We start from the raw sequence: 27,888 nt of genomic DNA, 5'->3' as shown, positions 1-27,888 counted from the left end.
TTAACACACACTTAAAACACATAAGTTACATGAAAATGAAGAGTCTTCATTTTTATGAACCTTTAATTCATAAGTTATGAAATGAAGAGTTTTGCAAAGTTACAAAACTTGTCCTCAAGTTTTGGAATTTGTAAAGTTTCACACACTTTAATAAACTTTAATTCCAAACCTTAGAGTTTTAATAGTTAAAATTCAACCCTTATACTATTTATAACATTAATGGTTAATTATTATATATATGTATAAGAATAAGTCGTTTTACCGTTAGTAGGCCTCATTCACGAAGCCGGTCTATAAGGTGGGTATAAGGTTGTTGCCTATAAAATGGCGACTTAATGGGTGTATACTCTCACCCACCGCTTGCTTGATCGGTGGAGGGTCGTTAGCCGAACGGGTAGAACAACGACTTTAAATCCTCATTAAAAGTATAATGAATATTATAAAATAACTAAACTCTTTTAATTCCCAATCTTAGTTATTTTAGGAAAATGTGAACATGGTTCTAATCCATGGAATTCACACTTTGTACCTTACCAAGTCGTTAGTGGAGCGTGTGTGGTTAACCGGCACACTAATTAGACTAGTAAGGATCACGAAGGGTAACTTAATGTTGTCATAGATCAATGGAGCGTGTGTGGTTAACCGGCACATTGATTAGGTGATAATATTAGGAGTACCAAGTGAGTTAGCATGGTTATTCACACCTTGTTTTGTGATCCTCGGCATCCCAGTCACAAAACTTGAAGGGCACAATCGAGATTGAAACATGCCATTGAAAAGTTCAATGAATCTCAAAAGAATCTAGGAATTTCAAATCCAATTAAACCTAATTAATCATTTCGTTTTCATGGTGGAAATTGGTGAATCGTCATTCGCCTACCTTTCAAATATATTATTACTTAGATTACGGCATCCCTCTTCTAAGTGTAATATATTGTGATTGGATCCTAGCCTTAATATTACATTTGGGTGTCTTATTAAGGATCCTAAATATCTAATCTAAACTTACTTTCTTCTTTCAGATGTCTTCCAACACTAATGCTTCAGGCTCTAACCCAACTGGTTCTTTCTCTCTCATGAATCTTTGTGGGAGGGTCATCTTTGATGGTTCCAACTTCATGGATTGGATTAGGAACATCGGGATGGTTACTCGTTACGAGGACAAGGAATATGTCCTCGATAAGGAGTTAAAAGAACTTGATGAGTCTACTGCTACTCCTGAGGAGATCGCTGAATTCAGGACTCATGAGAGAGATGCTACTAAGGTGGCATGTATCATGATGGCCACGATGACAGCCGAGCTCCAAAAGTCATATGAAGATTTCTACCCTTTTGAGATGCACCAAGACTTGATGGAAAGGTACCATCAGAGTGCTCGTCAGGAGCGGTATGAAATAATCTCCTCCATAATAACTACCCGCATGAAGGACGGTGAATCCGTCACGGGCCACATGCAAAAGATGCAAAGGTATGTGGACCGTTTGCTGAAGCTGAATGTTAACATCCCCGAGGAGTTAGCAATTGACATCATTTTGCACTCCTTGCCTTCTTGTTATGATCATTTTCGAATGACATATCATATGAACAAGGAGGAAGTTACCCTCAGCAAGCTTCAAGGACTCTTGAAGACCGCTGAAACCGGTCTTAAGGGTAAAGCGGTTGTTACCTCTACTACTCCTACTCCAACTTCTACCCCTGTTTTAGCTATTGGGCAAGGCAAAGGGAAAAAGAGGAAGCACCCTTCGAAGGGTACCAAGGGAAAGTCTCTTGAAGGCTCCTCATCCAAGACTAAGAACGGTTCTGTCACTCCTTCTGCCATTCCTAAGGATGCTGAATGCTTTTATTGCCATGAAAAGGCACACTGGAAGCGAAACTGCCCTAAGTACTTGCAGGATCTAAAGGATGGGAAAGTGAAACCCACCTATGCAGGTATTTACACTATATTGTCTAATTACTCAACATATTCTAACTCTTGGGTGCTTGATACAGGATGTGGTATTCACATATGTTCTGATTTGCAGGGCCTAAGAAGAAGTGAGGATGTGGAGCACGGGAAGATAAACTTAATCATGGGGAATAGGAAGGCTTCACCTGTTTCCAAGATTGGAGTTTATACCTTGTTGCTTAATAATGGGTTAAAATTAGATTTGAATAAATGTGTATACTCGTCGGAAATGGCGAGGAATATTATTTCTTTTCATGCTTTGTACAAACAAGGTTTTACCTTTTCGTTTGATAATGAATGTGGTGGTATTAATGCTTTCTTTAATAATGTGTTTTATTTTAAAGCATTACCTTGTGATGGCGTGTATGAAACTGTGTCGATTGTAGACAACTTAGGAAATAATGTGTTGTATATTGATTCTTCTACTAGCCTAGATAAAGCATCATTGTGGCATTGTCGTCTTGGACATGTAAACAAGAAACGCATAGACCAACTCCAAAAGAGTGAAGTCTTGGAATCATTTGACCTCAAATCAGATGATAGTTGTGAACCTTGTCTACTTGGAAAAATGACAAAATCACCCTTCACTGGAACTTGTGAGAGGGGTGAAGGTTTGTTGGACCTAATACATACTGATGTATGTGGGCCATTCAAAACCGCCACAAGGGATGCTAATCGGTATTATGTGACTTTTATTGATGATTATAGTAGATATGGGTATGTCTACTTGATCAAACACAAGTCCGAAACCTTTGAAAGGTTTAAGGAATTCAAACAGGAAGTAGAAAATCAATTGGGCAGGAACATTAAGATGCTTCGATCCGATCGAGGTGGTGAGTATCTTAGTACCGAGTTCCTTGACTATCTTAAGGAGTGTGGGATTGTCTCACAATTGACTCCTCCCAGGACACCACAGCTGAATGGTGTAGCTGAAAGGCGTAATCGTACCTTGTTGGACATGGTTCGCTCTATGATGAGTCGAGTTTCGTTACCAATCTCTTTTTGGGGGTATGCCTTAGAGACTGCCGCCCATATCCTTAATCTAGTCCCTACAAAGAAGGTTACCAAAACACCTCATGAGATGTGGACTGGGAAGGTTCCCAATTTGGACCACATCAAAATTTGGGGTTGCGAAGCCTTCGTGAGGCGTGAAACTCATGATAAGCTTGAACCCCGAAGTGAAAGGTGTATTTTCATCGGCTACCCACAGAAATCCTTCGGTTACCTTTTCTACAGACCCAGTGAGAATGTGGTCTTTGTAGCGCGAAGAGGGATCTTTCGCGAGAAAGAATTTATAAGCCAAGGAGACAGTGGGAGGCAGATTGATCTTGAAGAAATTCAAGAATCAATTGGTGAAGGAACCTCAGACACTAGCAATCAACCTGAGGAAGAAACTCCTGTTGATCCAGCTGACGAGTCTGTACCTCCGAGACGTTCCACACGGGTTAGGAACACACCTTCGTTTTATTATGGTTTTCATATTACTACGGAAGGTGATACGTTTATTAGTGATAGTACACTAGTAAATTTGGATGAACCTAGCAGTGTTAAGGAAGCCATGGCAGGCCCGGAGTCTGCTAAATGGAAGGAGGCTATGGACAGCGAGATACAGTCCATGTATGACAATCAAGTTTGGAACTTGGTTGACAATGTACCAGGCCGTAAAACAGTCGGGTGCAAATGGATCTTCAAAAAGAAGACCGACATGGAAGGAAAAGTGCATACTTATAAGGCTCGACTGGTTGCGAAGGGTTTTACTCAAACTCAAGGTATTGATTATGATGAAACCTTCTCGCCGGTGGCCAAGATTAAGTCTATTAGGGTTATGTTAGCCATTGCAGCATTTCATGATTATGAAATATGGCAAATGGATGTCAAAACCGCTTTCCTTAATGGAAAGTTGGCTGAGGATGTGTACATGAATCAGCCAGAGGGTTTTGTCAATGCAGAGTACCCTAATAGAGTATGCAAGCTTAAGAAATCCATTTATGGATTAAAGCAAGCATCTCGAAGCTGGAATCTTTGTTTTGATGAGAAGGTAAAAGAGTTTGGCTTCTTGAGAAGCGAAGATGAGTCTTGCGTGTATGTCAGAGCTAGTGGGAGTATAGTTAGCTTCTTGGTACTGTATGTGGATGACATACTACTCATAGGAAATGACATCCCAACCTTGCAGGAGGTTAAGTCCTGGCTTGGGAAGTGCTTTGCTATGAAGGACCTAGGGGAGGCTACCTATATCCTAGGGATAAGGATATTAAGAGAAAGGAGTAGAAGACTAATTGGACTTAGTCAGAGTATCTACTTGGATAAGGTGTTGAAAAGGTTTAACATGGAGAATTCCAAGAAAGGAGATTTACCGATCCAAAGCAATACCAAACTGAGTAAGACTCAGAGTCCGAGTACAGAGGCTAAGATAGCTGAGATGAGCCAATTACCATATGCTTCCGCAGTTGGCTCGATCATGTATGCTATGACTTGTACCCGTCCTGATGTGGCATTTGCTTTGAGCATGGTCAGCAGGTATCAGGGGAACCCTGGCAAGGCTCATTGGACCGCAGTAAAGAACATTCTCAAGTACCTGCGGAGGACTAAGGATTGGGTCCTTACCCTTGGTGGCAGTGATGACTTGAGAATATTAGGGTATAGTGATGCTGGTTTTCAGACTGATAGGGATAATTTCCGCTCTCAGTCGGGCTGGATCTTTACCTTAAATGGAGGGGCAATTTCTTGGAAGAGTTCCAAGCAGGAGACGGTGGCTGATTCGACTTGTGAATCAGAGTATATAGCAGCGAGTGAAGCAGCGAAGGAGGCGATATGGCTAAAGAACTTCATCGGAGACCTTGGAGTTGTACCAGCTATTAAGGAACCTATAGAGATTTTCTGTGACAACAATGCTGCGGTTTTCTTAGCCAAGGAACCAAGAGATCATGGCAGATCCCGACACATTGACAGAAAATATCACTTCATAAGGCACAAGATTGAAGAAGGACTCCTTGTGACAAGGAGGATATCGTCAGATGAGAATCCTGCAGATCCCCTTACGAAGGGACTGACGAGGGTTAAGCATTTTCAGCATGCGAGACGCATCGGGCTGAGGGAGGATATTAGTTTTACAGATTAGATAGTTTTCCTGAAACTTGTAAAATGTAATCGACGTTTGATGATGAATAAAATTTGTGATTTATTTCTGAGTAAAGTGTTACTATCATTGTCAATTATTTACTATTGTTTCAGTTTTGCATGTTTTGACTTCCAGAATAATTAATTTGTTCAAACCTCCACAATCGATCATACGTCGGAAGTAGGTATGAATCAAGATTGTCATGAATTGGGTTTGTAGATGCCTTAAAGGTGTTTAGGCATGGCAATGGTTGCTGCAACATTCATGAGTACTCATAAGTTATGAGTATTGGTATAAACCCACGCTCACTTGTATCACTTCATGGAATTTATCTCGAGTGATCGTGAGACGATAACATCATGTAAATCTTTAAACCTAGAGATATGAGTTGTTACCTATGAGTTGGTTGTGCATTGATTGCACGTAAACGCATCAGTAACTTGATGTTATAAAACGTGCCTTTGTATACAATTCAATAAGTAGTAGAACAAGCATATCAGTCGAAGTTTATCTATTCCTTCTAGAAATAGAAGCGATATCCGGGCCCCTCGATGATTTTGTGTTGACCCATATACCAGGCCTGGTCAGAACTAAACCGATGTGTTCAGTGAAGTTCTTCGTCAAACAAATCGGATAATCGAGAAACAACTGCTAGACAATAAGCAAGACATAGTTCCATGTGTTTGTCCGGCTGATATCATGAGAACAGAGGATTATGTGATCACTTATCTAAAATGGCGCTTCATAGTTCGACAGAGTCTTCATTGTTCGAGGGAGTTTTCGAGAGCTACGATTGTTGGTTGGTTCCTGAAGTTATAGGCAAATATAGTTATTAGACTTATCCAAGTGGGAGTCTGTTGGATAAGGTGTCTAAGTCCATAACTTATTTGGTATATACTTGACCCGACCGGCATGGTCCATTTGGGTTGCATCTCATCCAAACTATTATGGATAATTTCATGAGAGTTATACACATATGTTTATTAATATATTATGAGTTATAATATATTAATATGAAGTTACGTTATTTAATTAGTTTTAGTCTTAAATTAATTTAGAGATTAAAAGGAATACTAATTAAATTATGGGCTATTTGTTTTATATAGTGTGGGCTAATACTCATTTGTTAATGGGCTAGGCTTATGTGGAAGTCCATGGATGATCCATGGAGCTTTTAACCCATGGATCCTTGGAATAGGAAAAGACATGGGTTATTAGGGTTTCACCCTAACCATGCATACTATATAAGCATGCTTATGGAGCATGAAAATTAGCCTAAGATAGCCTAAGAGAAAGCTAGTGTTCTAGTGTGTGTGTGCATGTGTGTGGCCGAAAATACAAGAGTGTGTATACTCTCTTAAAGTTTTCCAAGAGTTTGTGGTGTTTGTGATTCCATTTGAGGCATTCACACTATTGGTGCTTGGCCCTCAAACTCCTAAGAACTCAACACAACAAAGGTATGTAATCTCTTCTAACTCTTTTATGTTGAAATGTTCCCCATGCCATGTTAGATAGGTTATAAACCTTGGAAAATTATTATTTTGCATGTATTTAGAGAAACATAGATCCAAGGTTTATTAGGGTTGCATGCACACTTAGGAAGTGTTAGATTGCTCAAAACCCAACAGTTTTGACTTCCAGAATAATTAATTTGTTCAAACCTCCACAATCGATCATACGTCGGAAGTAGGTATGAATCAAGATTGTCATGAATTGGGTTTGTAGATGCCTTAAAGGTGTTTAGGCATGGCAATGGTTGCTGCAACATTCATGAGTACTCATAAGTTATGAGTATTGGTATAAACCCACGCTCACTTGTATCACTTCATGGAATTTATCTCGAGTGATCGTGAGACGATAACATCATATAAATCTTTAAACCTAGAGATATGAGTTGTTACCTATGAGTTGGTTGTGCATTGATTGCACGTAAACGCAACAGTAACTTGATGTTATAAAACGTGCCTTTGTGTACAATTCAATAAGTAGTAGAACAAGCATATCAGTCGAAGTTTATCTGTTCCTTCTAGAAATAGAAGCGATATCCGGGCCCCTCGATGATTTTGTGTTGACCCATATACCAGGCCTGGTCAGAACTAAACCGATGTGTTCAGTGAAGTTCTTCGTCAAACAAATCGGATAATCGAGAAACAACTGCTAGACAATAAGCAAGACATAGTTCCATGTGTTTGTCCGGCTGATATCATGAGAACAGAGGATTATGTGATCACTTATCTAAAATGGCGCTTCATAGTTCGACAGAGTCTTCATTGTTCGAGGGAGTTTTCGAGAGCTACGATTGTTGGTTGGTTCCTGAAGTTATAGGCAAATATAGTTATTAGACTTATCCAAGTGGGAGTCTGTTGGATAAGGTGTCTAAGTCCATAACTTATTTGGTATATACTTGACCCGACCGGCATGGTCCATTTGGGTTGCATCTCATCCAAACTATTATGGATAATTTTATGAGAGTTATACACATATGTTTATTAATATATTATGAGTTATAATATATTAATATGAAGTTACGTTATTTAATTAGTTTTAGTCTTAAATTAATTATGGATTAATTTAGAGATTAAAAGGAATACTAATTAAATTATGGGCTATTTGTTTTATATAGTGTGGGCTAATACTCATTTGTTAATGGGCTAGGCTTATGTGGAAGTCCATGGATGATCCATGGAGCTTTTAACCCATGGATCCTTGGAATAGGAAAAGACATGGGTTATTAGGGTTTCACCCTAACCATGCATACTATATAAGCATGCTTATGGAGCATGAAAATGAGCCTAAGATAGCCTAAGAGAAAGCTAGTGTTCTAGTGTGTGTGTGCATGTGTGTGGCCGAAAATACAAGAGTGTGTATACTCTCTTAAAGTTTTCCAAGAGTTTGTGGTGTTTGTGATTCCATTTGAGGCATTCACACTATTGGTGCTTGGCCCTCAAACTCCTAAGAACCCAACACAACAAAGGTATGTAATCTCTTCTAACTCTTTTATGTTGAAATGTTCCCCATGCCATGTTAGATAGGTTATAAACCTTGGAAAATTATTATTTTGCATGTATTTAGACAAACATAGATCCAAGGTTTATTAGGGTTGCATGCACACTTAGGAAGTGTTAGATTGCTCAAAACCCAACACATGTATGCTATGACGAGTACTCGACCTGACGTAGCTTTTGCCCTGAGCATGGTTAGCAGGTTTTAGGGGAACCCTGGCAAGGCACACTGGACTGCGGTAAAGAATATTCTCAAGTACCTACGAAGGACTAAGGACTGGGTCCTTACCCTCGGTGGGAGTGATGACTTGAGAGTTGTAGGGTATAGTGATGCTAGCTTCCAGACTGATAGGGATAACTTCCGCTCCCAGTCGGGCTGGGTCATTACCCTAAATGGAGGAGCAATTTCTTGGAAGACTTCCAAGCAAGAGACAATGGCAGATTCTACTTGTGAATCAGAGTATATTGCAGCTAGCGAGGCGGCAAAGGAGGCGTTATGGCTGAGGAACTTCATTGGAGACCTTGGAGTTGTATCAGCTATTAAAGAGCCAATGGAAATTTACTGTGATAGTGAAAGTGCTGTTGCCTTAGCCAAGGAACCAAGGGATCACAGGAGATCCAGACACATCGACAGAAAATACCATTTCATCAGACATCGGATCGAAGAAGGACTCCTCGTGGCAAAGAGGGTATCATCAGATGAGAATCCGGCAGATCCCCTCACGAAAGGACTGACTCGGGTTAAGCATCTCCAGCATGCTCGGAGCATAGGGCTGAAGGATGATATTAGATTTAGTAGTTAGATAACCTCGAAATTTGTAAAGTGTAATTGACATCTGATGATGAATAAAAGTGTTTTATTTATGAGTAAAGTGTTGCTATCTCTTGTCGATCGTTTACTATATTTCTTTTGCATGTTTTGACTTCCAGAATAATTTTAGTTTGGTATAACATATTATTCAAACCTCCACAGTCGGTCATATGTCGGAAGTAGATATGAATCAAGACTGTCATGTTTGGTTGTAGAGGTCTTGGACAAGGCTACAGCAATCATGAGTGCTCAAAAGTTCTGAGCATTGGACTCAACCCACGCTCACTGGAATCACTTCATGGAATTCTATCTCGAGTGATCGTGAGACGGTAATATCATATAAATCTTTAAACCTAGAGATATGATTTGTTACTTACAAGTTGGTTATGCATTGATTGTACGAAAAATGCATTGGTAACTCGATGTTATAAATCGCGCTCTTGTGTGTAATTCAATGAGTAGTAGAACAAACATATGAGTCGAAGTTTATCTGTTCCTTCTTGGATTAGAAGCTGATATCTAGGCCCCTCGATGATTTTGTTTTGACCTATGTACCGGGCCCGGTCAGAACTAAATTGATGTGTTCAATGAAGTTCTTTGTCAAACAAATCAGAAATCGGGAAACAAACTGTTGGAAAATAAGTAAGACATTGTTCCGTGTATTTGTCCGACTGATATCTAGAACAGAGGATTATATGATCACTTATCTTAAATGGCGTACCATCATCTTCTCAGTTTCGAGAAACCTTGTAAGAGCTACGATTGCCGATCGGTTCCTGAAGTCATATTTGCAGTAATAGTTATTAGACTTATCCAAGTGGGAGACTGTTGGATAAGGTGTCTAAGTCCATAACTATTTCTGGTATGTACTTGACCCGACCCGGCATGGTCCATTTGGGTTGCATGGCATCATGCAATTGGATAGACTAAATGAGAGAAATAACACTTGGATATTATTAATATATTATAAGTTCTAATATATTAATAATATTATTTGATTAGTTTGATCAAGAATTAATTTAGAATTAATTATGTGATCAGAAGATAACTAATTAAATATATGGGTTGATTATGTAAATCATCCATATCTTGTATAGTGGGCTAAAAGGCTCCATGGACTATCAAGTTGGGTTCCACCCATAGGATGCTCCATGGATGCTCCATGGGAGTTACAAACCCATGGGTCATGGAAATGAAGAGTCATGACACATTAGGGTGTAACCCTAGATGTGTCAACACTATATAAGAAACATGTTCTCTACCTAAAATCGGCTACACTAAGAAACAAGAGGGCTTGGCCGATTTTTGAGAAGTGTGTGTTCTCTCATAAGTTCTTCCAAGAGCATTTGGTGTTGTGTGAAGCATTTGAGGCATCACACTTGGGGTGCTAGGCTCACAAGGTTTCAAGGAACACAAACAACAACAAGGTAAGTTATTCTATCTATACTTTAAGTTAAAATTGTTCCCCATGTATGCTAGATAGGAATATAACCTTGGAATTCAACTTTGCATGATAATTAGACAAACATAGATCCAAGGTTATTAGGGTTGCATGTACACTTAGGAAGTGTTAGAATGCTCAAAACCCATCAAAGAGAAGTATGATGAATAGAGATGATTCTTTTATGCTGAATAAGTTACCGGTGGTTGGAGGTTAGTTCCCTAAGTGGGGGAGAATTGGAAAATTATCAGGAAGATCGATAAGCGTTAGAGTTTGATTAGCTGTTCAGGATTCAGGAGTGTTTCAGTCAGCCAAGAGTGTAGGCTGGTATGAGAAAGTCACAGACAAATGGGGCGGGGTACATATCGAGGTTTCTAGAAAAGGTGATTGGTTAATGAGAGGCCTGGGAGTAGCCGGGATCAAAGTATGTTGAATAGAGTTAGAGTTCGAAACCCCTAGAGGGCTAGAACAATATGTATGAGAGAGATTCCCAAGAAGGATAGTTTGGGATGATGTATGATAGTTTGGGTGGTCCTGGGAGACTGAAGGCCGATGGGCGTACCAGTAAGGCCGAAGGCTCGTAGAACGGTCCAGATAGGCTTAAGACCCGGAAGGGCGGTCCAGACATGCTGAAGGTTCTAAGAGTGGTCTAGGTTGAATGAAGGTCTGGTAAGCCGGTCCAGTCACGCTGAAGACTCTGTATGTGTTGATAGATCTGTATGAGGAGATGGGTTGAGTAGGTTGTGACGCAGTAGCAGACAGTGGGTTTGGCCCCGGGTATTGATCATGTTAGAGGAAGGAAGTGCATGGACCCAAGAGTCCTTGCGAGCAAATTCAAAGTATGTGTGATGCATGGAGTAGCGGTTACTCTGCAAGGGATAGTGTAGAGTGGGGTGTGAGCACCGTGACACTTGCTTGATATAGAAAGGTTGGCAAGTAGACTTCCTTGGATAAGGAAAAGGAAGGGTATGTAGCTTCGAGATGGAGTGTTTGTTCACGGAAGTGAAGGTAGTAGTGGGAATGGATGATTGGAAGTAATTAAAATATGCTTATTAGGCATTGTGATTGTGCCAATGGAATGGAAGCACATCCGGGTTGGGTGTCTGTTGAGGTCACGGAAGGATTTCCGGTGGTGTAGAACCAGAGGAGTTCAGAAGGGATGCAAGGTCGGAGCCTTGGATTCTCAGTATGGTTGTGATCAGGAGCTATGTATGTAGTGGAAATTCATCCTGGAGATGTCTGGAGGTAACATCAGTGTGTCAGGTTTTCTAGCCCGAGGATGTTAGATCAGGTGCAACATGTGTATGTGAGTGCAAAGGAGAGCTCATGGGAGTTGCTCGGGAGTTGAAGGATGTATCATCCTATCAACATGGGAAGAATAGAGTTGGGTTCGGAAAGGAAGCGGGATAAGTCCTAGTAGTGAATTCGATAAATTTATGCTAATCGAGGAAAGGGATAACAGTTGGTACCGGGTTAGAACGTGGTGGTTTAGGGTGATATCTAGTTTTGCAAGAGGCAGGTGAATATATTATTTGGAGATAATGAAAGTATCATTGAGTGATCAGGAGTGATAAGTGTTGTTATCAGAGAAAGAAGCCGGTGGCCGGTTTGAAGTAGTTATCGACTCGGTAAGTGAGGAGTTGGATCTTATTGGGGGTGATATCAGTGTTTGAAAGAATCTAAGTTAGTTAAGATCCGAAGTGCTTTGTGGGGTTATGATTTTGGAATTTTGTGCTGCAACAGGCTTCGAGGACGAAGCCTAATTTAAGTGGGGGAGAATTGTAACACCCCGAGTTCAGAAGTGCAAGTTTAGGGTTCTTGGGGTAATTAAGGAAAATCGACTCGGCGAGTCTATGGATAGACTCGGCAAGTCGAGTCTCAATTTGGTCACATGCTAAGTGACCGACTCGGCGAGTCGGCGGCTAGACTCGGTGAGTCGGTGCTGGAATGAGAAACCCTATTTTTAGGGTTTGCATCCTATTTAAAGAACCTTATGTTTTCCAATCAGCCTCTTTGTTGCCCATTTGAGATCCAGAAACCCTAATTCGTGAGGAAACCCCAATGTTGAGCGAATTAGAGCTTGGAGGAGGATCTTTAATATTTGAAGCTTGAAGGTTTGGAGGCTTGTATCAGGAAGCTTGGGGAGATCAGAAATCTACAGTTGGTTGGGCTCATTTTAGGGGTAAGGAACCATTTCCTTAAGCTATTTCTTCATGGATTCATGTATGGTGATTGATATGAGATAGAAGCTTGGATCTGAGGATGCTACTTAAGATCTAAGCTTGTGATGGTCCTATATGTCATAAAGTTCCTGTTTAAGAGTTATTGGTGAAGCCCTTTTGTCTTTAGCCTTATCCCTAGAGTGTTTTGAGCTTATATCTCCTTGGTTTCACATAAAGTTTTCAACTTTATGTGAGGGCTAGGCCGTGGAAGAGTAGATCTATAGATTTGAGTCCCTGCATCGCTTGAAAAGCCTCTGTATGGAATGAGAACTGAAGAGACTCGGCGAGTCATATGGGTGAACTCGACGAGTAGTATGAATATGTGCATGGACTCGACGAGTTGGAAGAACAACTGAGCGAGGCTGTTGAAGATTGCCTTGGACTCGGCGAGTCTGTTCTTAGACTCGGCGAGTCTGGTCGTGGAACCCTAACCTTTTTTGGTTAAGCCGTGAATCAGTGAGTCGAGGGACAACTCGGTGACTTGAGCCGGTTGGGACTCGATGATTGTTGGACTCAACGAGTCTTGGGGTGACTCGGCGAGTCGAGTCGTGATTGGGTGTTTTCTGAGTAGAGGAACTCGACGAGTCAGAGGGTTGACTCGGTGAGTAAGGTCAACCAGGAATGATGACTTTGACTGAGGACTTTGACTTTGACCAAGGGTTGACCAGTTGACTCCTAGGGGTATTTTGGTAATTATTGATATTTACTGAGCTCAGTTATTTGGTATTGACCAGTGGTGGAGTTCGTGTCGGTGATTGGAGCAGTGTGATCTGATTCCTTCAGTCGGCAGTTGCAGGTGAGTTATCCTCACTATATCAACAGGGTCTAAGGAACCAAGGCTGGCACTTTATCGGATTAGAATTCGGGTACTCGTTTGATGTGTTATTGCTTTGTTATGATCTGTATCCTGGTATTAGGATGGTATCATGTTAGTGACCTGTTAGGTCGGTATCTTGGTTTATAGAGTTATGCTATGTTAGTGACCTGTTAGGTCGGTATCCTGGTTAGGATGTGGATATGATATATGATCTACTAGATCGGTTTGATTGGTTGTGGATTGTTATAAGAATATATCTTATGTGCACATGGTTGTTTGGACTGGGGTTGGTTTGAGGTGGGTCCCGCTTTGTGCTGTAGGCCAACATACCTAGGGCGGACCGGTTAGACCGAAGGCCCGGCGAGCAGTCCGGATAGGCTAAAGGCCCAAGAGGGCAGACCAGACGTGCCGAGGCTCGGAGAGTGGACCAGACAAACTGAAGGCCCGGTGCGGGCAGACTAGTCAGACTGTAGACTCAGAGAGTGGACCAGGTGGACTGATGGCCCGATACGGGCGGACTAGTCACACTGTATACTCGATATGCATGGTTATTCTGTTTATGATATGTTATGTGTATGGTATTATGGTTGGTATTTTCGGGGTAACTCACTAAGCTTTCGGGCTTACAGTTTCAGTGTATTGTTCCAGGTACTTCAGGAGATCGTGGCAAGGCGAAGGCGTGATCGTACCGCTCCTCAGTTTTATGTTGTTGTTTTTGGGATACTCTGATAACAAATGAAATGAAAACCTTTTTGTAATGATTTAATAAATATGGTTCGTTTTTGAAATGTTTAAATTGTTGTTAATTTTCACGGTGTTACGTATCCTATTTTGATTTATATTGTGCTTATATTGTAATATGCATAGGTACTTTTCTTGTGAGTTCTATACCTGCTTTGGAGTTATTTGACTCGGGTGCGAGTCGATCCTTCGTGTCATTAGCGTTTAGTCGCCACATCAATATCCAACGTGAGGCATTGAGTCGACCAGTAAGCGTTTCCATAGCCAACAAGCATGTGGTGTTTGCTGCTGATGTGATCTGGAGATGTGTGATCGATATTTTTGGTGTTGAGTTTCTGATAGATCTGGTACTGATCGCGATGGGTGATGTCTATGTCATTGTGGGCATGGACTGGTTGAGTCAATTCAGAGCTATAATCGACTATGAGCATCAGTTGGTGACCATATGAGACGCTAGTGGGGGAGTGCTTACAGTGTATGGAAAGGGTACCCGATCTGGGTCAGCATTCTGCTCGGCTGCCAGAGCAAGACAGGGTTTACAACAGGGTTGCAGGATTTTTGTAGCGTATATGATGGATATGCGGGTTACTACCGAGAGACTGAGTTCTATCGCTGAGGTTCCAATAGTGAGTGAGTTTCCGTATCTTTTTCCCGAGGAGTTACCGGGTGTGCCTCCCAAGAGGCAGCTGGAGTTCCGGATTGATTTGGTTCCGGGAGCGGCTCCTATCACCAAGGCACCTTATCGCCTTACGGCACCCGAGATGCAGGAGTTATCCTCACAACTTTAGGAGCTATTGGAAAAGGGATTTATCAGATCGAGTAGCTCGCTGTAGGGAGCGGCGATCCTTTTTGTCAAGAAAAAGGATGGTTCACACCGGATGTGCATTGATTACCGGGAGTTGAACAAGCTGACGGTCAAAAACCATTATTCACTTCCGAGGATCCACGATTTGTTTTATTAGTTGCAGGGGGCATCTTCGTTTTCCAAGATTGATTTGAGGTCTGGGTATCATTAGACGAGTGTCCGCGATGAGGATATCCAGAAGATGGCCTTTAGGACGCGTTATGGGAACTACGAGTTTGTGGTGATGCCTTTCGGGCTCACCATCGCACAGAAAACATTCATGGAACTCATGAACCGGGTGTGCAAGCCTATGATAGATTGATCGGTGATCGTGTTCATCGACGATATCTTGGTGTATTCGATATCCAGAGAGTAGCATGAGGAGCATCTGAGAGAGATTCTTGGAGTGTTGAGGTCGGAGAGGCTTTATGCCAAATTCTCCAAGTGTGATTTCTGCTTACGAGAGGTCTAGTTCCAAGGACACCTCGTTAATCAGGATGGGATATTGGTCGATCCGGCCAATATTGAGGCAATTATGAGATGGGAGGTGTCGAGATCCCCCACCGAGATTAGGAGTTTTCTGGGATTGACCGGCTACTATCGGAGATTTATCAGAGATTTCTCCAAGATTGCCGTCAACCGTACCAGTTTGACCCGAAAGGGCGTTACTTTCAGTTGGGGTCCCGAGCAGCGGACCTTATTTGAGACTCTTCACCAAAGATTGTGCGAAGCCTCGGTGTTATCCCTTCCCGAGGGAGTGGAGGACTTTGTGGTTTACTGTGATGCATCTATATATGGGACGGGTGCGGTGCTGATGCAGAGACGGCACATGATGGCATACACATCAAGGCAGTTGAAGCCTCATGAGACTAGATATCCAACCTATGTTCTAGAGCTGGAGAAGGTGATGTTCTCCCTCAAGATCTGGCACCATTATTTGTACGGGGTTCAGTGTACGATATACACGGACCACAAGAGTCTGAAGTATCTCATGGATCAGCCCAACCTAAATATGCAACAGAGGAGATGGTTGGATGTGGTAAAAGACTATGATTGTGAGATCTTGTATCATCCAGGAAAGGCTAACGTGGTAGTCAACGTCCTGACCCACAGAGCAGAGAGTGCTCCGATCCGAGATGTGTGTATGAGGATGACGGTGATGCCTCCAGTCTTAGATACCATTCGAGAGGCACAGATGGAGGCCGTGAGATCGGAGAACCGCAAGAGGGCGAGGGTGATTGGGAAGGTGTCCGAGTTTGTGATGGATAGCTGAGGGCTTTGGACTTTCCGAGGGAGGATTTGGGTGCCCTATAGGGGCGGATCTCAGCGTATACAAATGGAGGAGGGTCATAGATCGAGATTCTCGATCCATCCCGGGGCCACTAAAATGTATTTGGACCTGAAGAGAGATTATTGGTGGCCCTGTATGAAGAGTGATGTGGCTTGGGTAGTCGAGAGGTGCTTGACTTGTCGTCGGGTTAATGCTGAGCACCAGCGTCCTCATGGAAAGTTGTAGCCGCTAGAGGTTCCCAGTGGAAGTGGGAACTTATTTCCATGGATTTTATCACCAAATTGCAAAGGACCGTGCGAGGTGTCGACGCGATTTGGGTGATTGTGGACCAATTGACGAAGAGTGATCACTTCCTTACTATTAGTGAAAGCTCTTCTGCAGAGAGGTTGGCCGAGATATATGTGAGAGAGGTGGTAGCTTGGCATGGATTGTGGACATCGATAGTGTCATATCGGGATGTGCACTTTACTTCTAGGTCCTGGAAGAAGTTTCACGAGGAGTTGGGTACGCGATTGAACTTCAGTACAACCTACCACCCAAAGACAGACGAGCAGAGTGAGCAGACCATTTAGACGCTCGAGGCCATGCTGTGTGAATGTGTTATGGACTTCGGTGGAAGTTGGGACACATATATGGCCTTGGTTGAGTTTTCTTACAATGATAACCACCATTCTAATATTGGTATGCCTCCTTTTGAGCTTCTATATGGGAGGAGGTGTCGGACTCCTATCTGTTGGGGAGAGGTAGGGCAGGGACTGATGGATAGCACTGAGATAGTGCTCAAGACAATTGAGCAGATTCAACAGGTTGGACAAAGGTTACTAACGGCCCAAAGTCAGCAGAAGAGTTATGCAGACCGACGACGATCTGAGCTTGAGTTCCAGGTTGGAGATTTTGTCGTCCTGAAGGTATCCCCATGGAAAGGGGTGATTCGCTTCAGGAAGAGGGGCAAGTTGGGACCCCGATACATCGGTCCTTTCAGAGTGACCGCCAAAGTGGGTAAGGTAGCATACCAGTTGGAGTTACCTGCGGAGTTGAGTCAGATCCATAACACCTTCCACGTGTCCCAGTTGAGGAAGTGTGTAGCCGATGTGACGGCGGTAGTACCCCTAGAGGACATTTAGGTGGATGTGAGTCTGAATTACATTAAGAGGCCGATCATAATTTTTGATCGAAAGGTGAAGATTCTGAGGAACAAAGAGGTGCCCCTGGTTCTGGTCAAGTGGCAACATCAGAGAGCGTCCGAGTTGACTTGGGAGCTGGAGTCAGAGATGCAAGAGCAACATCCAGAGTTATTTGCAGAGCATGACTTCGAGGGCGAAGTCTAATTCTAGTGGGGGAGAATTGTAACATCTCAAGTCCAGGTATATCTTGTAAACCTTGATCCTTTGAGCACTTGTCCATTTTTGCCCTTATTAGAGAAAAGGTGGTAAATGAGTACGCGGGGCATACTGAAGTGTATGCTCAACGAACATGTATGCGTGCATATGACGCAGAGGATAAGTGTTTTTATAGCTTAAATCATCGTTCTTATAGCTTAAATCATCATTCTTATAGCTTGTGAGTGAGTCCCATATATAAAGGATATGATGTCCTCACCATTCTCAGAAACCAAACCCTCCTAACCTTAAATCATTGTTCTTATAGCTTGTGAGTGCATTTGAGAGATTATGGGTGTATTCTTGTGTTCTTGATGTGGAGAAGAAGCCTTGGAGAAGAAAGAGTGAGAGTCTAGGCCCTTGGATCTGAGCATAGTTGTGTGGAAAGCTTCACTTAGAGGTATAAATCTTCAAGCTTTCTCACTCTTTTGATTTGTGCATTTATATGGAGTATTTTAGGGTTTTATCCCAAAAGATGGAGGCTTTATGAGATAATGAGCCCCAGATGTCATGATCGACCCCCTTTTAGTGTATTTTGTGGAGTAATGTCATAAAAATCTTATCTTGGTCGTTAGAAACAAGCCATGCATGAGATATGAGCTTCATGAGAAAAGAGGATGAGTGTTTTGAGTGTTTGTGACCAAATCAACCATGCAAAGGGTTAAAGTCACTGACTTTATGGATTACGAGATAGTAGGGAGTTCAGATCTGTGATATGAGCCAAGATCTTAACTGATTGAGACCAAATATGTGAGGAGAGTGAAATTGCGACTTACGATGGGCGTAATCCCAGTACGCGCAGTGTAGGGGTCGAGCATCCCCGATATCAGCATGGCAGCTGAGTATGCTCAACGTAGAGATATGGTACACGTAACGTACTCCATGCCGTTGACTTTTGGTTGACTTTAAGGGTTTCGTCAACATGTGGACTATTAAGCCCGTGGAGGGGTAAAATGGTCATTTATCCTTCTATGATTATATAGGAGGATTAGTCTAGCTTCATGAGAGCCGTTATTAATTAGAGAGAATTATTGTGCGTGATAGGCGGAGGCTAGACTTGTGATACGAGTTCAAGGTTATCCGATATTTACGAGGTGAGTCTTTTCACTATACATACCTAGAGTGGTAATATGAGTTGTGTGTGACCGGAGGGTCTTATTTGTTATTTGAGTACTCTGATATCTTGTATTATTTCTATGTGATTTATACTATGTATTATTCTGAGTTATTGAGTAGGACCGGAGGGTCCACCCGATTTAGGACCAAAGGGTCCACCCGAGCTATGGGACTGGAGGGTCCCATAGAGACACAGGACCGGAGGGTTCATACCGAGTCGTGAGACCGGAGGGTCCTCACCGAGACGCATGAGAGTGGAGGGTCCATGTCAGGTTATAGCTTCGAGTGGCTTATTATTTGTGTTTGTGGTATTTTGGGGAACTCACTAAGCTTCATGCTTACCATGTTATGTGTTATGTGTTTTAGGTACTTCTCAGGATCACAGGAAGGCGCCGACATGATTGTACACACATTAGAGATTGAGTTATGATTTAGAGGATCCTGGAGTTTTACATATATTCAATTTTTGATTATGAGATTGGATGATTTGACATTGTGATATTTTGGGATTTTGTTAATGTGAAAAATGTGTTTTTAAATGGAAAAATTTGGTTTGAAAATTTACAATGTTACACTATGCAAGGATGATCGCAAAGGGACATCACATACGCTGGGTGTACCTGACGGATTTCCAAACCCTATTTTCCGGACATGAGGCGTATTTAAACATCCTTAAGCCCCTTGGACATAACCCTAGAGAGCCTCCATAGCCTTAGTTCGTCCGTCTACTCCAGAGAGAGCTTGTGAGACCATTTTGAGCTAAGAAAGGGTGTTGGTGGCCATTTTTAGTGTCATTCAAGAAGAAGAAGTTGTCAAGGAAGCTTGGGTTGGCTTTGGGTTTCAAGAATCTGCATCTAGTTCACCTTGAAGAGCTTCTGGAGGTATAAAGCTTTGATCTTTCCACCTTATGTGTTAGATCTAGTTAGTGTTTTCTAGTTTTGTCCCTTTTGTTGGTTTTGGATCTCCTCTTGGTAGTTGAGCAGCTTCAGAGGCTTCAAATGTTAGATCTGAGGTCCTTTAGTGCCTTTACAACATAAAAATGAAGTATTGATGGGTGTTTTTGTTGGGTTTTGAGCAATCTAACACTTCCTAAGTGTGCATGCAACCCTAATAATCCTTGGATCTATGTTTGTCTAAATACATGCAAAATGATAATTTTTCCAAGGTTTATAACCTATCTAGCATGGCATGGGGAACATTTCAACATAAAGAGTTAGAAGAGATTACATACCTTTTTGATGAGTTTGGTTCTTGAGGAGTTTGAGGGCCAAGCACCGATAGTGTGAATGCCTCAAATGGAATCACAAAACACCACAAACTCTTGGAAAACTTTGAGAGAGTGTATACACACTTATAAAATCGGTCACACACAAACACACATACTAGTAACACTAGTTTCACTTAGGCCTCATTTCATGCTCCAAAAGCATGCTTATATAGTGTGCATGGTTAGGGTGAAACCCTAATAACCCATGACCTTTCCTTTCCAAGGATCCATGGGTTAAAAGCTCCATGGATCATCCATGGACTTCCATATAAGCCTAGCCCATTAACAAAAGAGCATTAGCCCACACTATATAAAACCAATAGCCCATAATCTAATTAGTCTTCCTTTTAATCTCTAAATTAATTCATAATTAATTTAAGACTAAAACTAATTAAATAACATAACCTCATATTAACATATTATAACTTATAATATATTAATAAACATATGTGTATAACTCTCATAAAATTATCCATAAATAGTTTGGATGAGATGCAACCCAAATGGACCATGCCGGGTCGGGTCAAGTATATACCAAATAAGTTATGGGCTTAGACACCTTATTTCAGTAGACTCCCACTTGGATAAGTCTAATAACTATATTTGCGTATGTTACTTTAGGAACCAACCAGCAATCGTAGCTCTCGAAAACTCCGTTGAACTATGAAGACTCTGTTGAACTATGAAGCACCATTTTAGATAAGTGATCATATAATCCTCTGTTCTCATGATATCATCCGGACAAATACATGGAACAACGTCGTACTTATTGTCCAGCAGTTTGTTTCCCGATCTTCGATTTGTTTGACAAAGAACTTAATCGAACACATCAATTTAGTTCTGACCGGCCGGTACATAGGTCACAACAAAATCATCGAGGGGCCCAAATATCGCTTCTATTTCTAGAAGGAACAGATAAACTTCGACTCATATTCTTGTTCTACTACTTGTTGAATTGTACACAAAGGCACGTTTTATAACATCAAGTTACTGATGCGTTTACGTGCAATCAATGCACAACTAAATCATAGGTAACAACTCATATCTCTAGGTTTGAAGATTTATATGATATTACCGTCTCACGATCACTCGAGATAAATTCCATGAAGTGATACAAGTGAGCGTGGGTTTATTCCAATACTCATAACTTATGAGCACCCATGAATGTTGTAGCAACCATTGCTATGACTAAACCCATTTAGCCATCTACAAACCCGATTCATGATAGTCTTGATTCATACCTACTTCCAACATATGAACGACTGTGGAGTGTTTAAATAACTTAGTCATTCGAAAAGAATAACCTAGCTATTTTGGAAGTCAAAACATGCAAAGTGAAACACAATAATAATCGAATCCAATATGGTCTCAGAACCCTTTTGAATATAAATAGAACCACCTTTTATTTATCACCATATTGATTACACATTATTCATTGTACAACGTTTCAAACAATCAACTTAAGACTTGAATAAAACAATAGTCGTCCCATGCTCCTAGCATGTACACTTTGTTTTTTAAACAATAGTTATGCCATACTCCAAGTACGCACACTATGTTTGTCTATGATCCTTACATTGTGATGTAGATCAATTGAACATGATTCCAATGATACTCATTTCACAATCCCAAATCCTTATTGTAAATGTGAGAATCCCCGATGCCTATCATTTACCAAAAAAATCTGTTAGATTTTAAACTTTTATGCAATGTTCCTCTTGTAATGATTATTCACAAAGTCACGAAAACCTTGTAACCAGTCATTACAGAGTATTCCAAAGAAGGTCAACTTCTATGGAACGAAAGTCTCATATTCAAAGTACATTGCTTTGAACATCCTTCTTGCACTAAGGTTTTCTAATTTCCATAGTCCCATTTTGACTATCATTTCCGAACAAGAGTTACCTCTTTTCAGAAAATGTCAATGTGGTCCTGCCAAAATTAACACTATACTTCCAAATGTCCCTGAGCAACCAATCTTTAACAAACCTTAGATTGTCCTTGACATTTGCTTAATCACTTTAGTCATATCTAGTTCTAGACTTTTCCCTTCTAAATGCCCTGAGCATTTGGAAAATTTAGAAAGGATGAATACTATAGCACATGAAATCGATCCTATATCCGAAGCATATGGGACACGATTCATGATGTCTCACATAAAGACATGATACTAGACTAGTTTTTTGCTACAATATTTTTTATTTGCCATGTTTTCAAGATTTAACTATGAAGAGGGATGCCGTAGTCATAATTGAATTTTGAGAATGCAATATATATAGAATTTCCTTAAGTCGAACCATTCAGACATAAAATTCATATATATGCTTGATTAAAGATGATTAAAATCTCAATCTAAGCTTTAGAATTGAAATGAAGTATAATTTCCTCTCCCTTAATTATAGCAAAACAACTTTTCAACCCCTACAACTTCACAAATTGAAACTTTGTTTTCTATAATGAACATTGCTAACTCGCAACACTAAACGTAATAATCATGCTCCCACTAACATGATGATTATCAGCATAACACTTATGCTCCCACTAGCTCTGACATATTTCCAGAAATCTGTTGGACTTCTGAAATTTGGATTCATACACCCTTTCTTAGATAGCTTACATGTATGTCTAAACAATTTTTAGAACTATGAAAAGGGATGCCGTAATCAGTCTCAATTTCTTAGACCTTTGCCATTTCTCACAAGTCCATGTTAGTGTGCCGGTTAACCACACACGCTCCACTAACGACTTTTGAAAATGCAAATAACACAATTGCTATCTACTTAAAATCTACTTAGTGAAAGCGTTTCCTCACCATCATTTTCATGAGTCGGAGAGAAACCTTATGAAACTTAGATTTTATAGTGTATGAGTTCCTATCCATGTGAATTTGTCAAAACCATAATCACAAGATAAGGTTAGTGACAAATACAGCCTTACATGTATTAAACTTGTTCAATCTTAGTTTCTTGTCACCATGGTAGCACAAGGCCCACCAATGCTTCGAAGTTGAACTCTGATAACTCACATGCAAATTCAACTTATTTGATGTAGGTACAGAAATAAGAATTATGTCAACACGATAGGTTGCAAACGTTAAGTCATGTGCTAGTGATAAATTACAGGTCCTACTCTTGATTAAATCTTGAAACTCTTTCAGGATCTTTAAGGCTCCCACTGTCCCCTTGACATATAATTTTCCCCAGTCAAGAACCATTCCTTTACAAAACAAATATTCAAGGGATAGTGCGGATTCTTATCAAGACTAACACTTCACACAATTGGTCTTAGTCAGTCTTTGTCTCATCCAAGACATCACAACTAACCTATCTCAAATGTACAAGGGTAGAAAACATTTTACACTACATTTGATAAGTGCTAATAAATCTTCCTTTATGTCACTCAAGGTTACAATCTTGGAGTATGACTCTAAGAATTTTTTTTTTTTGGCACAAAGTATGACTCATCTTCTTGATTTTAACCAATGTAACGGTTCATGACCTCTCTTCTTAGCCATAACAATGCACTAAGACATCCTTAGAGTATGAATTTGTGATATGGTTTCATAATCATTAAGATGATCATGAAATATGATACTAAAGTACTCTCTCATCCTTTCAGATTTGAGAAACTTTTATCTTTCTGCCTAATTTGATTCTTCTCATTTGTTTTGTCATACATTGTAACCTTTCCAATGTTACATAACTATACTTAACCTTATAAGTATAATCATATTTACTAATCTTTAGTAAATCATGACAAATCAATCTTTGTGGTGGACCTTAACCAGCGCACACCCAGTGTACCTAATTCCTTAGTCCTTCAATTGACTCACATATACATGTGATCAAAGAATTAGTCTTAATTTTCAAAGGTGAAAATTCTCATTCATCATACAATACAACTTGTATGATTCCAAGTTTCTGTCCAATTGAAACTTGGGTGATGAAAAACTTTCTTCATTTGGTAAATTCAGACACTACCACAAATGAAAAAATCAAATCCAGTTTCCAATATTGCTATTACTGGAAACATATAAGCAACAATTTTCCTCAGATGCCATTGTAAGGATATTTTTAAAATAAATAAAATTAAAACCCTTTTTTCTTTTATTTAAAACTTTGCGGAAAAACTTATCCTTACAATCCACATGAAAACCTTGTTGTTATCTATTCATAAGCAATATATTATAACTCTTAAGCAACAACTCAAAATTCTGATTATCAAACCATGCGATGGAAACCGACCTTCGCAATCAGAATCAACATATACTTACTTTAAGCTTCCTATATTTTCTTTGATTCTCAAACATCAGCATGTGACCCATTCACATTATGTAATAAGAATCTCCAAATAGGAACTTAATAGAGTTAGTCAGTGGACTTTAACTGAAGTAGAGTCAAACTTTTTGACTTGATCAATCTTATGATCTTTCAGGTAAATATGGCAGCTTCGCAATCAGTGTCCCTCCCTTTGGCAATAAAACATATAGACCCTTTGGTAATGGCACATGAGACTATCTCAGATTTAGCCTTTCTCTTTACTATTCGATCAACCGAGTTGACTATGGCCGATCCCTTTCCATTGGGAAGAGAAATCTTTTTCTAGATATCCAATGCTCCATTGCCAATGTCCATTTAAGGTTTGGGAAGTTGTTCTTTTAATCAAATTTGCTTTACTAGTGTTCCAAATCATTGTTGATTCCGCAGCACCAAGCAAATAGATAACATCATTAAGGGTCATGTCATAGTCTGTCTCATAGTAGTCCCAAAGAGACTCACTTTGTTACTAAGAAAGTGATTGAACATCCAACTTTCACGAGACTTTGACACCCAACTCTCCCGGCTTGTCAATATGTGACTTTATCTCCAAGATGTGAGCACACATAGACTATGCTTGCCAATAGGGATTGAGTGACTTTAAACTTTTCAAGAACTTGTGGGTGAGGGAGAATAATTGGAGGAGGTGGAGGAAGTGAAGCATGATGTTGAGGACACCATCTTCAAGAGATTTAGGAAGATCATAGTTGTCTGAACCAGACATCTATAATGGGATAAAATCAAGTTAGTTGATTCAAAATCCTTAATATAACACCCAATATGAAATATTAAGGCTAGGACCCAACACAATATTTTATAATTTGGAACAAGGATGCCGTAATCCAAGCTATAAAATATTTGAAGGTAGGCGAATGACGATTCACCAATTTCCAGCATGAAAAACGAAATTATTTCTTAGGTTTTAATTGGATTTGAAATTCCTAGATCTTTTGAGATTCATTGAACTTTTCAATGGCATGTTTCAATCTCGAGTGTGCCCTCTCAAATTTTGTGACTGGGATGCCAAGGATCACAAAAGAAGGTGTGAATAACTATACCAATTCACTTGGTACCCTTAATATTATCACCTAATCAATGTGCCGGTTAACCACACACGCTCCATTGATCTATGACAAACATTAAGTCACCCTTCGTGGTCCTTACTAGTCCAAGTTAGTGTGCTGGTTAACCACACACGCTCCACCAACGACTTGGTAAGGTACAAAGTGTGAATTCCATGGGCTAGCACCAAATTCACATTTTTCCTAAAGTAACTAAGATTGGGAATTAGATAAAAAATATTTAGTTACTTTATAATAATCATTATACTTTTAATGAGAATTTAAAGTCATTGTCCTACCCGTTCGGCTAACGACCCTCCACCGATCAAGCAAGCGGTGGGTGAGAGTGGACACCCATTAGGTCGCCATTTTATAGGCAACAACCTTATACCCACCTTATAGACCGGCTTCGTGAATGAGGCCTACTAACGGTAAAACGACTTGTTCTTATACATATATATACAATTAACCATTAATGTTATAAATAGTATAAGTGTTGAATTTTAACTTTTAAAATTCTAAGTGTTGGAATTAAAGTTTATTAAAGTGTGTGAAACTTTTCCAAATTCCAAAACTTGAGGGCAAGTTTTGAACAATTCATAAACTTTTGGATATTCATAACTTATGAATTTTAATTAAGTGTTTAATACTTTTAATGAAGAGTCTCTTGGAAATCCATAACTTGAGGACAAGTTATGGAGTCCATAAAACATTTATGGGAAAAAATCCTCAAGAAAATGTAACCTACAACTTCTTAAAAAAACATTTAAAAGAAAACCTCTTGGAATTCCATAACTTGAGGACAAATTAAGAATTCCATTTAAACACATTAAGATCAAGAATTAACTAACAAACAATTTGCAAATAATTCCTATGATCTAATAAAACTCATATGAACATGAACATCCACATCAACAATTTCAAGAATCATATGAACACATAAAAAAATTGAAATTTTGATTATAACTTTGAAATTGGTCCACCATCATCATTACCATACCAAAAACAGGTTTTATGAGTGCAAAATAGTTTAGGGTAATGATTTTAGACCAATTCCAGCACCAAAACTCGAAGATATGTTGTCTGGGGGTCCAACTCGTCGAGTGCATGAACCAACTCGCCGAGTTGGATGAGTTTTGCCTTGGACTCGTCGAGTCCCTTCATGGACTCGGCAAGTCAGCTGTGCAGACAGCATAAAATCTTCGATTTTCAGCAATTTGCATCAAGTATTCAAACAAGCAAGCCTAGGCTCTGATACCACTGTTGGGTTTTGAGTAATCTAACACTTCCTAAGTGTGCATGCAACCCTAATAAACCTTGGATCTATGTTTGTCTAAATACATGCAAAATGATAATTTTTCCAAGGTTTATAACCTATCTAACATGGCATGGGGAACATTTCAACATAAAGAGTTAGAAGAGATTACATACCTTTTTGATGAGTTTGGTTCTTGAGGAGTTTGAGGGCCAAGCACCAATAGTGTGAATGCCTCAAATGGAATCACAAAACACCACAAACTCTTGGAAAACTTTGAGAGAGTGTATACACACTTATAAAATCGGTCACACACAAACACACATACTAGTAACACTAGTTTCATTTAGGCCTCATTTCATGCTCCATAAGCATGCTTATATAGTGTGCATGGTTAGGGTGAAACCCTAATAACCCATGACCTTTCCTTTCCAAGGATCCATGGGTTAAAAGCTCCATGGATCATCCATGGACTTCCATATAAGCCTAGCACATTAACAAAAGAGCATTAGCCCACACTATATAAAACCAATAGCCCATAATCTAATTAGTCTTCCTTTAATCTCTAAATTAATTCATAATTAATTTAAGACTAAAACTAATTAAATAACATAACCTCATATTAATATATTATAACTTATAATATATTAATAAACATATGTGTATAACTCTCATAAAATTATCCATAAATAGTTTGGATGAGATGCAACCCAAATGGACCATGCCGGGTCGGGTCAAGTATATACCAAATAAGTTATGGACTTAGACACCTTATCCAACAGTTTTGACCTCATGCATGGGATAAGACTCTAAAAAAGGTCTTAATGGGGGTGTTGGGAACATAGAAGACATGCAAAGGCATAAAGTTGCCAACTTTATGCCCTAGGTCATCTTAATAAGCTTAGATCTGACTATTAGACGTGAGGAAATGGAGTATTAAGCACTTAATGGAGAAAGTGCTTAATTTGTTGATATACTGGGCGTAGCCTGTAGTATGCAACGTGTACAGATCAAGGACAGAGTACGCTGCGCATACCAGGGTGGCATGCAGGGCGTACGCACATCAAATGTGCTTGGATCTATTTTGGGCCTTTGAGCTTTTGGGCCTTAATTAGTCATTGGGCCTGGTCATATTCTGGGGGTTAGTGGGCCAGTTTAACTGTTTTGGACCATGTATGTTATGATGGGGCTTATTGGGCCATGAGGACTATTAATGATTTTGATTATGGACTTTGGGCCTATTAGCTAAGGAAGACCTTTTG

This window comes from Lactuca sativa, chromosome 3 (genome assembly GCF_002870075.4).
Source record: "Lactuca sativa cultivar Salinas chromosome 3, Lsat_Salinas_v11, whole genome shotgun sequence".
Lineage (NCBI taxonomy): Eukaryota > Viridiplantae > Streptophyta > Magnoliopsida > Asterales > Asteraceae > Lactuca > Lactuca sativa.
This window is presented reverse-complemented; position numbering follows the sequence as displayed.